We start from the raw sequence: 14,530 nt of genomic DNA on the forward strand, positions 1-14,530 counted from the left end.
TTGTTTCCCCTGCCAGAAGAGATATATGAGAAAAAATTACTAAAAGAAATGGTCGAGATTTTACTGCTTAAGTTTTCTTCTGGGAGTTTCATAGTTTCAAGTTTTACATTTACATCTTTAGTCCATTTTCAGTTCATTTCTTTGTATACAGTGTAATAAGGTGGTCCAGTTATATTTTTCCATGTATCTACCCAATTTTTCCAACACTATTTATTGAGTAGACTGTCTCTACTCCATTGTGTGTTCTTGTCTCCTTTGTCAAATATTAATCAAACTTATAGGTGTGGGTTTGTTTCTGGGCTCTCTGTTCTGTTCCACTAAACTATATGGCTGGGTTTTTAAAAATTTATTTATTTTTTATTTTAATTGTTGTTCAAATACAGTTTTCTGCCTTTTACCCCCATCCCAGCCACCCCCTAGCCCTCAGCACCTCGCTCCCATTTCCACACTCCCCATTATTGTCTATGTGTCCTTTATACTTGTTCTGTTGTTTTCATTACTATGGCCTTGTAGTATAGTTTGATATCAAGTAGTGTGATTCTTCCAACTTTGTTCTTCTTTCTCAACATTGCTGTGACTATACAGGCTCTTTTGTGGTTCCATGTAAATTTTTGGACTGTTTGTGCTAGTTCTGTGAGATCATGCCATTGGTATTTTCATGGCAATTGCATTGAATCTGTAGATTGCTTTGGGTATTATGGACATTTTAATAATGTTCATTCTTCTTGTCCATGAGTGCCGTATGTGTTTCAATTTATTTGTATCTTCTTCAATTTCTTTCTTCAGGCTTTTTAATTTTCTGAGTACAGATCTTTTACCTCCTTGTCCAAGTGCTGGAATCAACCTAAGTGCACATCAGTAAATGAGTGGATCAAAAAACTGGGGTACATTTACCACAATGGAATACTTTGTAGCAAAAAGGAAGAAGAAACTCCTACCCTTCGTGACAGCAGGAATGGACCTGGAGAGCATTATGCTAATTGAAGAAAGCCAGGCAGTGAGGGACAAATACCATACGATCTCACTTTTAACTAGAACATAATCAGCAAAACAAACAAGCAAGCAAAATGTACCCAGAGACATTGAAATAAAGAACAAACTTATAGTAACCAGAAGAAAGGGATGGGGGGTGGGGAAAAATGGGGGAAGATAAGGGAAGGTTCATCAAGGAACATGTATAAAGGACTCGTGGACAAATCTAAAGGAGGGTAGGATCAAGGGTGGAAAGTGGGGTGGGTGATGGGAAAATGGAGACAACTGTACTTGAACAGGAAAAATGTAAAAAATTAATTTATTCATATATATTGAATTTTTTGGATGCAGTTGTAAATGGGACTGTTTTTCTTAGTTTCTCTTTTTGATAGTTTATTATTGGTGTATAAATATGCAACCAGTTTCTGGATATTTAATTTTGTATCCTGCTACTTTACTGAATTTATTTATCAGTTCTAATAGTTTTTGGTGGAATGTTTAGGGTTCTCTGCATACAGTATCATGTCATTTGTAAATAATGACAGTTTTACTTCTTCCTTTCAAATTTGGATACCTTTTTATTTCTTCTTTTTGTCTGATTGCTGTGGCTTGGACTTCCAGTACTGTGTTGAGTAAGAGAGGTGAAAATAGACATCCCTGTCTTGTTCCTGATCTGAGGGGAAATGTTTTTAGCTCTTCCTCATTGAAAGTGATGTTAGCTATAGGCTTGTTATCATATATGGCCTATATTGTAATGAGATATCTTCCCTCTATTCCCACTTTGATGAGAGTTTTTATTGTAAATGGATACTGGATTTTCTCAATTTTTTTATTAATCTATTGATATGATCATATGAGATTTATACTTCATTTGCTTTATGTGGTGTATCATGTTAATTGATTTGACAATATAGTATCAACCTTGCATCCTAGGAGTGAATTCCCCTTAATCATGATGGAGGATTTTTTAATGTATTGCTGGGAATGGTTTTATAATATTTTGCTGAGGATTTTTGCATGTATGTTCATTAGGGTTATTGGCCTATTATTTTCCTTATAATGTTTTGATACTAAGAAAATACTGGCCTCATAAAATGAGATAGGGAGGCTTTCTTCCTCTTGATTCTTTGGAATAGATTGAGAAGGATAGGTTTTAATATCTCTTTAAGTGTTTGGTAAAATTCATTTGTGAAGCCATCCAGTCTAGGACTTCAGTTTGTTGGGAGTTTTTTGACTACAGCTTTGGTTTTATTAGTTGTAATCTGTTCAGATTTCCTGTTTATTCTCTTAAAAATTTTGTTTATTTATTTAGTTTTAGAGAGAGGGAGGGAGGGAGGGAAAAAGAGAGGGAGAGAAACAACTTACATGCCCCTTCTGAGGACCTGGCTTGCAACCCAGGCATGTGCCCCTGACCGGGAATTGAACCAGTGACCCTTTGGTTCTCGGGCCGACATTTAGCCCACTGAGCTACACCAGCCAGGCCTCCTGTTTCTTCTTGATTCAGTTTGCAAGACTGTATGTTTTTAGGAATTTATCCATTTATTCCAGATTGTCCATTTAACTGGCACATAGTAGTTTGTAGTATTTTAAATAATCTTGTATTTCTGTGATGTACTTACTTCTCCTCTTTCATTTTTGCCTTTATTGTTTGGGTTCTTTCTTTTTTTTTCTTTATGATTCTGGTTAAAGTCTTATAAATCTCGTTTGTTTTATTAAAGAACCAGTGCTTGGTTTCATAAATCTTTTTGTATTGTGTTTTAGACTTTATTTCACTTATTTCTGCCCTGAACTTTATTATTTACTTTGTTTTCCTCACTTTGGGCTTTGTTGTTCTTTTGTTGTTGTTGTTCCTTTAGGTGTAAGGTTAGATTGTTTATTTGAGATTTTTCTTATTTTATGATTTAGGACTGTAATGCTACGGATTTCCCTCCTAGGACTGCTTTTGTTGTATTGCATAAATTTTGGGTTGTTGGGTTCCCATTTTCATTTGTCTCTAGATATACTTTTATTTCTTCATTGATATCACTGTTAATTCATTTATTGCTTAGTACCACCTTATTTAGCCTCCATGTGCTTGTGTGTTTTTTTCATTTTTTCTTATGATTGATTTCTTGTTTCATACTATTATTGTCTGAGACGATGCTTGATATAATCTCAATCTTCCTAAATTTATTTAGACTTGTTTTGTGTCATAATATGTAGTTTATCCTAGAAAAGTTTTCATGTGCACTTGAAAATAATGTATATTCTACTGCTTTGGGGTGAAATGCTCTGAATATATCTTTTAAGTTCATTTGATCTGGGGTGCCATTTAAGACTTCTCTTTCCTTGATTATCTGACTGGAAGATCTATCCATTGAAATCAATGTGGTGGTAAAATCCCCTCCTGTGACTGTATCACTGTCCACCTCTTCCTTTATGTTCATCAAAATTTGTTTTATATATTTAGGTGCTCCTATATTGAGTGCAGAAATGTTACAAGTGTTATATCGTATTGGATCCATCTCATTAGAATTATGTAGTGTCCTCCTTTGTTTCTTGTGATAGCTTTTTTTTTGAAGTCTATTTTGTCAAATATAGGTGTTGCTACCCCAGCTTATTTTTTGATCCCATTTGCATGGAATATGTGGGCCTCCTGCCACATAGCCACAGACCTTGGTGATGGGGTGGGGTCTCAGGGAGTCTTCAGGGGGAGACCAACAGAGTTTGTTAGGCCCAAAGCTACCAACATTTGGCTGTGTCACGGGAGGGCTCTGCACCAGTTGGGTAATGTGAATGAAAACTGGCCCTCACCCCAGAGACACACCACTCAGTCCCTGAACCTCCCTAGGCCCAACCACACCTCCACACCACGGGCCCAGGCAGCTGATGTCTCTGCTGTGTGTGAGCTCTGAAGGGTAGGATGGCAGGCAGTCCAGAGGGTGGGGCTATTGCATTCCCCAGGCTGATGCCACGTGGAGGGAAACGCTTCACCTAAAAACAGGTGTCTGTGGGCAGTGTGGGAAAAGGACTCAGCACAGGGACCCTGGTGTTTGTTCCTTCAGCTCTGTCCTCAGTTCCGCATAATTCTGCCTGTCCTCAGATCTGCATAATCCAGACTGTCTTCACAGAAGTGTAGTTTGCTCTGAGCTGCCCTCCCTCAGCTGGAATTTAAAGTAGTTGAGAACAATATTTCCTGCACTGGCCCTTTAAGAAGGCACCTGGGTTTCTTGCAGACTCCTGTCTCTCCCTGGCAGACAAAATCCTTGCTGATTTTCACAGCCAGATGTTATGTCTGCTTCTCTTCCTGGCTCTGGTGCTCTGGGCTGGAGTGCCCAGCATGGGGTTCAGACCCCATGCTCCTCAGGGGGGAGCTTTGCATCTCAGATATCCTGTATATCAGTTGCCATATCTGGGTGCAGGGCCAGCTGTTTTCATGACTCCACCCTTCCTACGAGTCTCAATGTGGCTTCTTCCTTAAACTGTTGGCTGTAATACTTCTGTTTAGCTAGTCCTCAGCTGGTTATTAAGGTTGATTATTTTAGATTTTAGTTGTCACTCCAGTGTGGTCCTGGGAAGAGGTGCGCGTAACTTCACCTACTTCACTGCCATCTTGCCTCTCTCCTCAATCAGTTTTTGAAAGGAATCACATCAAACAGCTACATGGACAATTGGAAGCCACACTCTAGTTTTCCGTTTTATTATTCATTTTCTGGACACAGAAATTAGCCATAATGACTGAGAAGGGCACACAACCCAATACTAAAAGTAGCTTTTATTAAAATAATCTAGAAATGAGAGTAGCATCTTGCTGGTGAGAATGGAAAATAATATAGCCCCTTTGGAAGACAGTTTGGCAGTTTATTGCAAATTTAAACATGGTTTTATCATAAAATCTAGTAATCTCACTCTGTGATATTTACTCATATGAGTTGAAAACCCACAAAAACCTACATACACACAAGTGTTTATAGCAACCTATTCAAAATTGCCAATATTTGAAAGCAACCAAAATATCCTTCAGTAGGTAATTGGATAAGCAAACTGTGATATATCCTGATAACAGAACATTATTCACTGATAAAAAAGAAATGTTATCGGCCACAGAAATACATTAGGGAAACTTAAATGCATATTCCTAAGGGAAAGCAGTTATTCTAAGAGGTTAGATACTGTGCTGTTGAGATGGTAAAAGTGGGTTCAAGGGTGAGTGAGAGACAGCTAAATAAGTGGAGCATGAGAGATTTGTAAGGCAGGAAAACTGTTCTCTATGATATTGTTTGGTGAACACATGGTATTGTGCACAGGCCCGGGACGCAGTGTTGCATACTACAGAGTAAACCCTGATGTAAACTTGGAACTCTTGTTAATGCATTGATATTTGTTCATCAGCTTTAAAAAATATATCACACTAATGCAAAATATTCATAACAGAAACTGTGTGTTGGGGGAGAATTTCAAAATTCTGTACTGTTTCCTCAATTTTTCTGTAAAACTGAAACTGCTATGAATAATACAGTATAATAATCAAAAAATCTTGAAATGTAAAATCTTTAGGGAAATCCTTTATTATCATATATTTTTTCAAGGTCATGTAAAGGATTAGATAGTTGCCTTATTTTAGTTTTGGACTGCCTTTTGAGGCACTATACCAATTCTGACCACAAAGAAAATAATTTATTTATTAATTCATAAGGAAATTGAATTCCATAGTACTCATTAAGTGAAGCAGTATGAATAAGAATGTGATAAAGCCTCACCTATGTAAACTAATTGGAGGATAGAGGTAAGATGTATGAGTGATAGAATGTTTTAAAACTAAATTTATTTATGACATTCAAATATTTATGGTAACTGAAACTAGACTAGCTATTGTATAGTTGAAGTCCTTGGGGGAACCACATTGAGAATAGACTTTCCTGTCTGTTTCCTTCTGTTCACATATTTTTTCTCAGCCTGGAATGTCCTCACATCCACCTACCAAAAGCTTATTCATTCTTTAAGGCTTAAATTCTTCCCACTCTGTCAAGCCTTCTCTTTCTGATGCATTCAGCAGGACTGCCTTCTGTATTGATTTACAGCTATTTGAGTTCATATCTGTCAGATACTTGGAGGCAGGGACCAGCACCTAACCATCTCTGTAATTGTCATATCACTTTGTGCTATGCTTTATACTCTAAAAATATCTTAAGAATACCTGATAAGCCCATTTATTAATAATTATTGATATAGACCATAATGGTGTTTTTCAATAGTTGTTTCATTTTTGAGTTCAGAGGTGAAAGGAATCCAAGTGTGTTATAAAGGATTCCCTCTAAATATAGATCTTAGAGACAATTGCGTTCAACACTTTTATCTTTTTAAAGGCACTTATTGAGATATAATTTACATAACATTAATGTTCGCCTGTTTAAAGTATGTAATTCAGTGGTTTTTAGTATATTCAAAGAGTAGTGTAACTATCACAATAATCTAAATTTAAAACATTATTATCTTTCAATGAGTATTTTTATAATCAATAGGTTTTTACAGCTTTGTTGAAGTATAATTGCTATACAAAACTGCAAAAGTTTAATGAGTATAATTTGATGAGTTTGGACTTATGCATGTACTCATAAAACTACCACCACAATCAAGACAATGAACATATCCACTACCTCCAAAAGTTTATTTGTGCCTCTTTTTTTGTGGTAACAATACTTACCTAAGATCTACCCTCTTAACAAGTTTTTACATGCACAGTACTGTATCTTTATAGTTAATTAGAAGCAAAGCTTCGTACATTAGATCTCTAGAACATACTCATCTTTAACTGAAATTTTATGCCCATAGAAAAACAATGGCTATCACCCCTCCCCCAGTCCCTGGCAACCACTATTCCATTCTCTGCTTCTGTGAGTTAGACTGCTTTGGACGCTTCACATAAGTAGATTCACACAGTATTTGTTGTTATGTGATTAGCTTATTTCAGTTAACAATGTCTTCCAGGTTCATCCAGTGGGTGTAAGTGGTAGGATTTCCTTTTTTGTAAAAAGGCTATATATATATATATATATATATATATATATATATATATATATATATTTCACATTTCCCTTTTTATCCATTCATTTGTTAATGACATTTTGATTATTTCCATATCTTAGCTATTGTAAATAGTGATGAAATAAACACAGAATGCAGATATTAATTTGAGATCCCAATTCCAATTCTTTTGGATATTTACCCAGATGTGGGATTGCTGGATCCCATAGAGATATATTTTTAATTATTTTGAGGAAATTCCACACAGTTCCTACAAACAATGTACAGTTGTTCCAATTTCTCAACATACTCTTTAATATTTTTTTTTTTAGATAATAGTCATCCTACTAGGTATGAGGAGGTGTCTCATTGTGGTTTTGACTTGTATTTCCCAGATAATTAGTAATGTTGAGCACCTTTTCTTGAGCTTATTGGCCATTTATTTTCTTTGGATAAACGTGTATTTCAAATATTTGTCCATTTAAAAAATCTATATTTATTTATTTTAATTTTATTTACTTATTTTCAGAGAGAGGGAAAGGGAAGGAGAAAGAGAGGGAGAGAAGCATCAATGTGTGGTTGCTTCTCACATGCTCCCTACTGGGGACCTGGCCCGCAACCCAGGCATGAGCCCTGACTGGGAATTGAACCAGTGACCTTTTGGTTTTTAGGCTGCTGTTCAATCCACGGAGCCACACCAGTTGGGGCAATTTTAGGTACTTTCTTAGTGGTTATTCTTGGTTTTCCAAGAGTATTTCCAATATGCTGTCAATATTTGGCATATTTCCAAATATTCCAATATTTAGATTAGCTTATAAAAATCTGCTTCAGATTTGTACTAATGTAAGGCCAACATACTTGCATTTTCATGTGGTCTACTTTAGGGTTTTTTTGTGTTATGTATGATGTGAAGTAGTGGTCCAAAACAATTCTTTTGATTGTTTATATCCAGTTGGTCCAGTGCCATTTGTGAAAAGACTATTCTTTTTTTTTAAGATTTTATTTATTTGTCTTTAGAGAGAGGAGAAGGGAGGGAGAAAGAAAGGGAGAGAAACATCGATGTGCAAGAGATACATCAATCGGTTGCCTCTTGCACGTCCCCAACTGGGAACCTGGGCCACAAACCAGGCATGTGCCCCAACTGGGAGTTGAACAAACGACCTTTTGGTTTGTAGGCTGGCACTCAATCCACTGAGCCACACCAGCCAGGGCTATCATTTCCTATTTAATTGTTTTGATGTTGGTTAAGTGTGAGTCTACCAACTTTCCTCTTTTTAAAAATTTGTTTTCTGTTTTCTTCTTAAAGATTATTTTGATTACTCTAGGTGTCTTTCTTTCCCATATTAATTGTTGCTTGTTATTTTCTGCAAAGAACTTAGCTGGGATATTGATAGGTGATGTATGAATCTATAGATCAATTTAAGGAATACTTCTTTTCTAAAAATATTATGCTATCCAATCCATAAGCATAGGCTGTCATTCCATTATTTATATATTTGTAATGTTTTTCAATAACACTGTTTTTACTTTCAGTGTACTTCATTAGTGTCTACTCTAATAATTATTATTTTCTTCATTATAGTTACTTTGGATTTAGATTGGTCTTCTTTTTCAGTGTCTTAGGGTGAAAAGCTAATAAGACATTGTTTTGAGATTTTTTTTCTTTTTAAAAGGTAGTTATTTTCAACTATAAATTGCCCTCTGTGAACTGCTTTTGTTTCATCATGGAAGTTTAGGTTATGTTGCAGTTTCAAGATTGTTCATCCTAAACTATTTTGTTTTTTCCCTTATGATTCTTCCTCTGAGATCAGATGAGATCAGGCGCATTGAGGATGGTATGGCCTTAGACTTATGATTCTTCTTTTACCCACTAGTATTTAGAAATATATATTTTTTCACCTTCAAAAGTCACAATTTCTTTCTCTCTGATGGTCTCTAATTCCATTGAGGGCTGTCAGCATACTTTGTATGATTTTAATCTTGTGCAATCTCTTGAGACATATTTTCTGCTCTGTATATGGCCTATGCCGCAGAATATTCCATGTGCACTGGAGAAGAGTGTATACGCCTCTGGTGTTGCAAAGTGTGTAGTAGAACTATTCTATTAGGTCTAGTTGGTGTATAGTGTTTTTTGATTGTTGTACATCCTTCTTGATCTTCTGTCTGGTCCTCCTATTATTGAAAGCAAGGTACTGATGTCTCCAACAATTACTCTTTTTTAAAAATTTTATTTACTTATCTTTAGAGGGGAAGGGAAGGAGAGAGGGAGATAAATATCAATGTGTGGTTGCCTCTTGTGTGTCCCCTGCTGGGAACTGGCCTGCAATCCAGGCATGTGCCCTGACTGGGAATCGAACCAAAATGCTCTGGTTCACAGGCCCATGTTCAATCCACTGAGCTACACCAGCCAGGGCTTCCAACAATTACTCTTAAATTGCATATTTATTCCTTCAGTTATGTAAGTTCATGTGTTCTGTGCCTGTGTATGTGGGTGCATGTATGTTCATAATCATAACAGTATTCCTGATAGATTATCCATTTTATCATTTTTAAATGTCTTTATCATTTTAAAAATACCTCTTACTATCCCTAGTAACAGGCATTTATCTTAAGTCTACTTTGTCTGATGTTAATATAGTCACTCTCTTTTTTTCATTATTTTTTGTGAAGTATATCTTTTATATCCTTTTACTTTCAAAATATTTGTGGTTTTGAATCCAAAGTGTATCCTTCATAGGGAGTCTGTTGCTGGATCTTGTTTTTATAAGTCTCATGATCTGGGGCTTTTGGTTGAATTGTTTAGTCTGTCTTATTTAATGCTATTATTGATATGGTTGTAATTTCATATACCGTTTTGCTTTTTGTTTTCTGTAAGTCTCATGAATATTTTTGTAGTATGTTCCTCTTGTACTATCTCTCTTTGTTTTGAGTGGCTATTTCCTACTGTCCTTTTTTTTGTCATTCTTTAATGATCTTGACTATATTTTTGAGGTACTTTTCTTAGTGGTTACTCTTGGGTTTCCAGTATTTAGGTTAACTCATCAAAATCTACTTCAGATTCCCAGTTGGGGCACGTGCCTGGGTTGCAGGCCAGTTCCCGATTCCTGGCTGGGGACGCATGGGAGACAGCCATGCATTGATGTTTCTCTCTCTCTCTCCTTCCCTTCCCCTCTAAAGAGAAATAAATAAAATCTTTAAAAAATAAAAAAATCGACTTCAGATTTATCCTAACGTAAGGCCAACAACACACTTGCATGTTCATATGGTTTTACTATCAGCTTTGTTCTCGTGGGTAAATCACTTTTTCCTTATGCTTTTGAGACTTAGCCTGTGACTTTAGGCCTCATACTGACACATCCAGATCCAGAGACTTTCAAATCTTAGAATCACACACATTCTGCTGGTGGGATTTCTCAGCTTCTTCTGAGCAGTTTGCATTTAAAAAGGCAGATCCTCTGGAAAGCAGTATGGAAATACCTCAGAAAACTAAAAATGGATCTGCCTTTTGACCCAGCGATTCCACTGCTGGGAACCCAAGGAACACAAGACACTTAAGGAACCCAAGACACTAATTCGAAAAAACATAAGCATACCTATGTTCATTGCAGCGTTATTTACAATTGCTAAGTTATGGAAGCAGCCCAAGTGTAGATGAGTGGATAAAACAACGAAGGGACATTTACACAATGGAATACTACTCAGCTGTAAAAAGAAAATTTTACCCTTTGTGATAGCATGGGTGGATCTGGAGAGCATTATGCTCAATGAAATAAGCCAGTCAGAGAAAGACCAACACCATATTATTTCACTCATATTTGGAATCTAATGAATAAACTGAACTAACAAGGAAAATGGGGACAGACTCAGATATGGAGGAGGATGATAGCTAGTAGAGGGGGAGGTTAGGAGGTGAAGGGATTGAGCATAAAGGAAAAAGGATTTGTGGACATGGACAACAGGGTGGTGATTGCTGAGGGGAGGGGTGTACAAGGGGACTAAATGGTAATGGAAAAATATAATAAAGACCATATATTTTAAAATGATAATTTGAACAGAGTTGGAAGTGCTCTATCAAAATAAAATATGATTACAATTATTAGTTCAGAAATTATGAGAATCAATGGAGGAATTACTAGCTGTGTGGTTTGGGGCAAATCCTTCACTTTTTGCACCTGATTTTTCTTTAGTGTAAAATAGGACTTGTGCATATTAGGTAAATAAATATAGGTAAAGCTCTTAGAAGATTACTTGGCATATAATAATGCTCAAGAAAAGTTTTCTATTGCCATTATTATTATTACTACCTTGACATTTTTCTTACTTATACCAAACTTTCAAGGCTTTTGGGCATTTTACTAAGCTCTTTGATAAAAATGCTTATTTTCTCTAACTACCAACCTCGCCTATAGCAACGGGAACTTGCTACTACCTAAACCTGTTCAGTTAATGAGAAGGAAATTTCAGTTGTTAGAGAAACAAGTATCGGGTGATGGTGCTCCAAGTGTAAAGTGTGAGGTAAAAATCGTCCAGGGGCTGTGCTTAAAAAATATTTCTTTCCATTTCAGAAACGTAGTGCCTCATGTTTAGAACTGGCCTGGAACCTGACCTAGTGGTCTCTTCCTCCCATTGGAACAAAAGAAGCCTGCATTTAAAAAGAGACTGTAAAATTCAGGATCTCACCTTTCTTTGTTTTCTGACAGGCCTCAATTCATCTGAAAATTAATGCAAAGTTAGTGATTAAATGACTTCCTCTCCTGAACAGTACTCAGGTTTATGTGGGTACTATGTTCACTTAGAGAATATGAGTGTTACCAAAACCCTCAGGCTGACCCTAAGCCATAGGCATAGTTAAAATCCTTTGTTTCCATTTGTACTGTTTCTAAGGAAACTAGCATAGCGCTGAGGCTCTGGCACTTGGGTGAATTCACCCAGTCCTTTGTTATTGCTGGCAGAAAGAAAAATTGATTTGGGGTTGGCGTGTGTAGGTCTGGAGCATCTGGCTATTCTTCTGTAAGTGTGTAAATTCCGTGTTGGAAGTAAGTCATGTTTCAGTTGCTTTCTTTTCAAACAGATAAAAACGAAACACATACTCCCTCAGGTAGTTCTGAAGGCACTTTTTCAGCTGCAGATTCATTTTCCCCTCAGTGGGAAAGACATCAGAAACTCAATGAAAGCTATTTTTATAGGACTTTTTGGGTTAAGTTTTGTAGCTATTAACTGGCAGTTTGGAGAACACCCTGGAAAAACTTTCATTTTCTCCCTTCCACCTTACAAATATTGGAACAGGCAAAGCTAGAATGTTTGCAGGGAGGAGTGAGGTGAGGGCAAGGGGGGATGGTAGTGGGTAAGATTCAGTACTGTCTTGTTCATGGGACTTGTTTTCTTTATTTGTATGCACTCTTTGTTCTAAAATAACACATGATGTGGATTTGTTTGTAAATGAATGAAATGATACGTTTTTTCAGCTGAGAATTTAAGAAAGGTGGCTCTGCTGCTTTGCTTAGGAGAGAAGGTCAGGGACAGGAGGTTTTGTGATCACCAATAATGGTAATTTCGTATTAAGCAGATATGGAGTTTACAGTTGGGAGAGACTGACAATCTAATGACCACACAAATAAAAGAATTCACACCAGGATATAAAATTATACCTGTGATAAATGTATTGAAGGGTGATGCTATAAGAATATATGATAAATAGCTATGACCTAAAATTGGGGTTAAGGCATGATTACTGGGATAATTTCTGAAAGAATATTAAGAATTATCTTGGCTGCGAACCAGACGATCGCGGTTCGATTCCCAGTCAGGGCACATGCCTGGGTTGCAAACCGGTTCCTTGCAGACTAACTACCAGCAGGGGATGCACAAAAGGCAACCATACATTGATGTTTCTCTCCCTTTCTCCTTCCCCTCTAAAAATAAATAAATAAATAAAATAAAATCTTAAAAAAAAAAGAATTACCTTGGAACACTGGGGGTGGGGTGGGCTGGGATGGGAGTAAAAGACAGAAAACTGTACTTGAACAATAATTAAATTTTAAAAAGGAATTGGAACTAGTGTTCTACTAAGTCTGGCTGCAGATTTCCCTGTAGAAAATCTACCAAAAAAAAAAAAAAGGATTAGTTTGGTGAAGGGGGAGCTATGGAGCAGAAGAGTGCTCCAGGCAGGGGAAATAGCATGGTATGAAGGGTAATACCTTATAGGAAGATGCAAGTGGGTCAGGGAGGCTGGAGCTCAGAAACAGGAAAAGTGATGCTAAAAGGACCTGTGACCAAGTAATATGGGAAAAGATCTGGGAGTCATTTGTGAGACTCATCAGAAAGGTACTTGAGGACTTTAGAGGGAAATTAAGACAGACTAATTGGAAGACTTAGAGCTATTAAGCCAAAGAGGAGAAAGTGAGCTGGTCACACAGACAGTGACCATGACTATAGGTTGACTTCAATCACTACAGTGCATTGAGCTGCAATAATTGAGCTCTCCCCTGCAAAACTCTTTTCCTTACACTTCGTTTTTCTCACAAACTAGCTTCCTTTCACCTTGTCTCACTTCATACCTCTTGCATTTGATAACTTGGGTCTGACCACCTAGAAAAATTTCCTCTTCTTTTCTTGTTTTACTTAAATATGAATTGTTCATCAAGGTCCAGTTCAAATCCCGCCTCCTCTAGGAAGCCTTCTCCTGTCCATAGGAATTTATCTGTATCCTCTGATCTGTTATAGAACTTAACTCTCCATATTACTACTTTATTCTCTCTATAAAATTTGCCATTGGTATCTCACTTTCACATGTCTTTGGCTCCAGCTAGACTGTCGGGCATTGCAGGGCAGTGACCCTATCTTTTACTTGTAGATTGATAAATTCTACAAGTAATTTATCTAGATTGATAAATTCACCAAGGGCTAGTCCTGGCCCAGAGTGCGGAAATGACCACTTTGTGGAGATACAGCCTATACCAGCATCTGACAGATACGGGCCCATCTGAGATAAATGGAGCAGTGGCAGAAAGAATAGAGGCTGGGGGTGGGGGAGTGTAGAAGCAACAGGGGAAATGCTTTTCACAATCAGTTACAAGTTCTAAGGCTAGTATTAGCTTATTCATACTCCCTTGTTTACTGGCCTTGATTGGTAGTGAGAACAGCCACAATTGAGCTGAATAAAGAGGGAGGATAGGGAAAGTCGAAGCATGTTTTATTTGGGAGGCAGCTTAATTAACGCAAACATAAGTTCTGAAGCAGGCGCAGGATCCCCCAGTTCTCCAGGGGCATCACTCTATTCAGAGAAAGAAACCACCTCCCTGGCTTAAGAATTTCGTTCTAGAGAGGGGGGAGGGGTTGGTGTTGGTGGTAGTTTTGGCAGTGAATGGAGGCAGAGGAGAGAGGATTGGGGGTAGGGGGCACTGGCAGAAGGGAAGGGCTACCAATAAAGTTACAAATGGATGGGTGAATTCCTGCAACAAATCCATGTCACAGAAAGGGAAGGCCGGAGGAAAAAGTAAGGAGGAAAAAAAAAGGCAGTCAACCATCGGAAAAAAGTGTGCCCAGGGGGGAGGAG

The sequence above is a fragment of the Sturnira hondurensis genome, unplaced genomic scaffold, assembly GCF_014824575.4.
Source record: "Sturnira hondurensis isolate 20B ecotype Veracruz unplaced genomic scaffold, ASM1482457v3 Scaffold0011576, whole genome shotgun sequence".
NCBI classification, from domain to species: Eukaryota; Metazoa; Chordata; class Mammalia; order Chiroptera; family Phyllostomidae; genus Sturnira; species Sturnira hondurensis.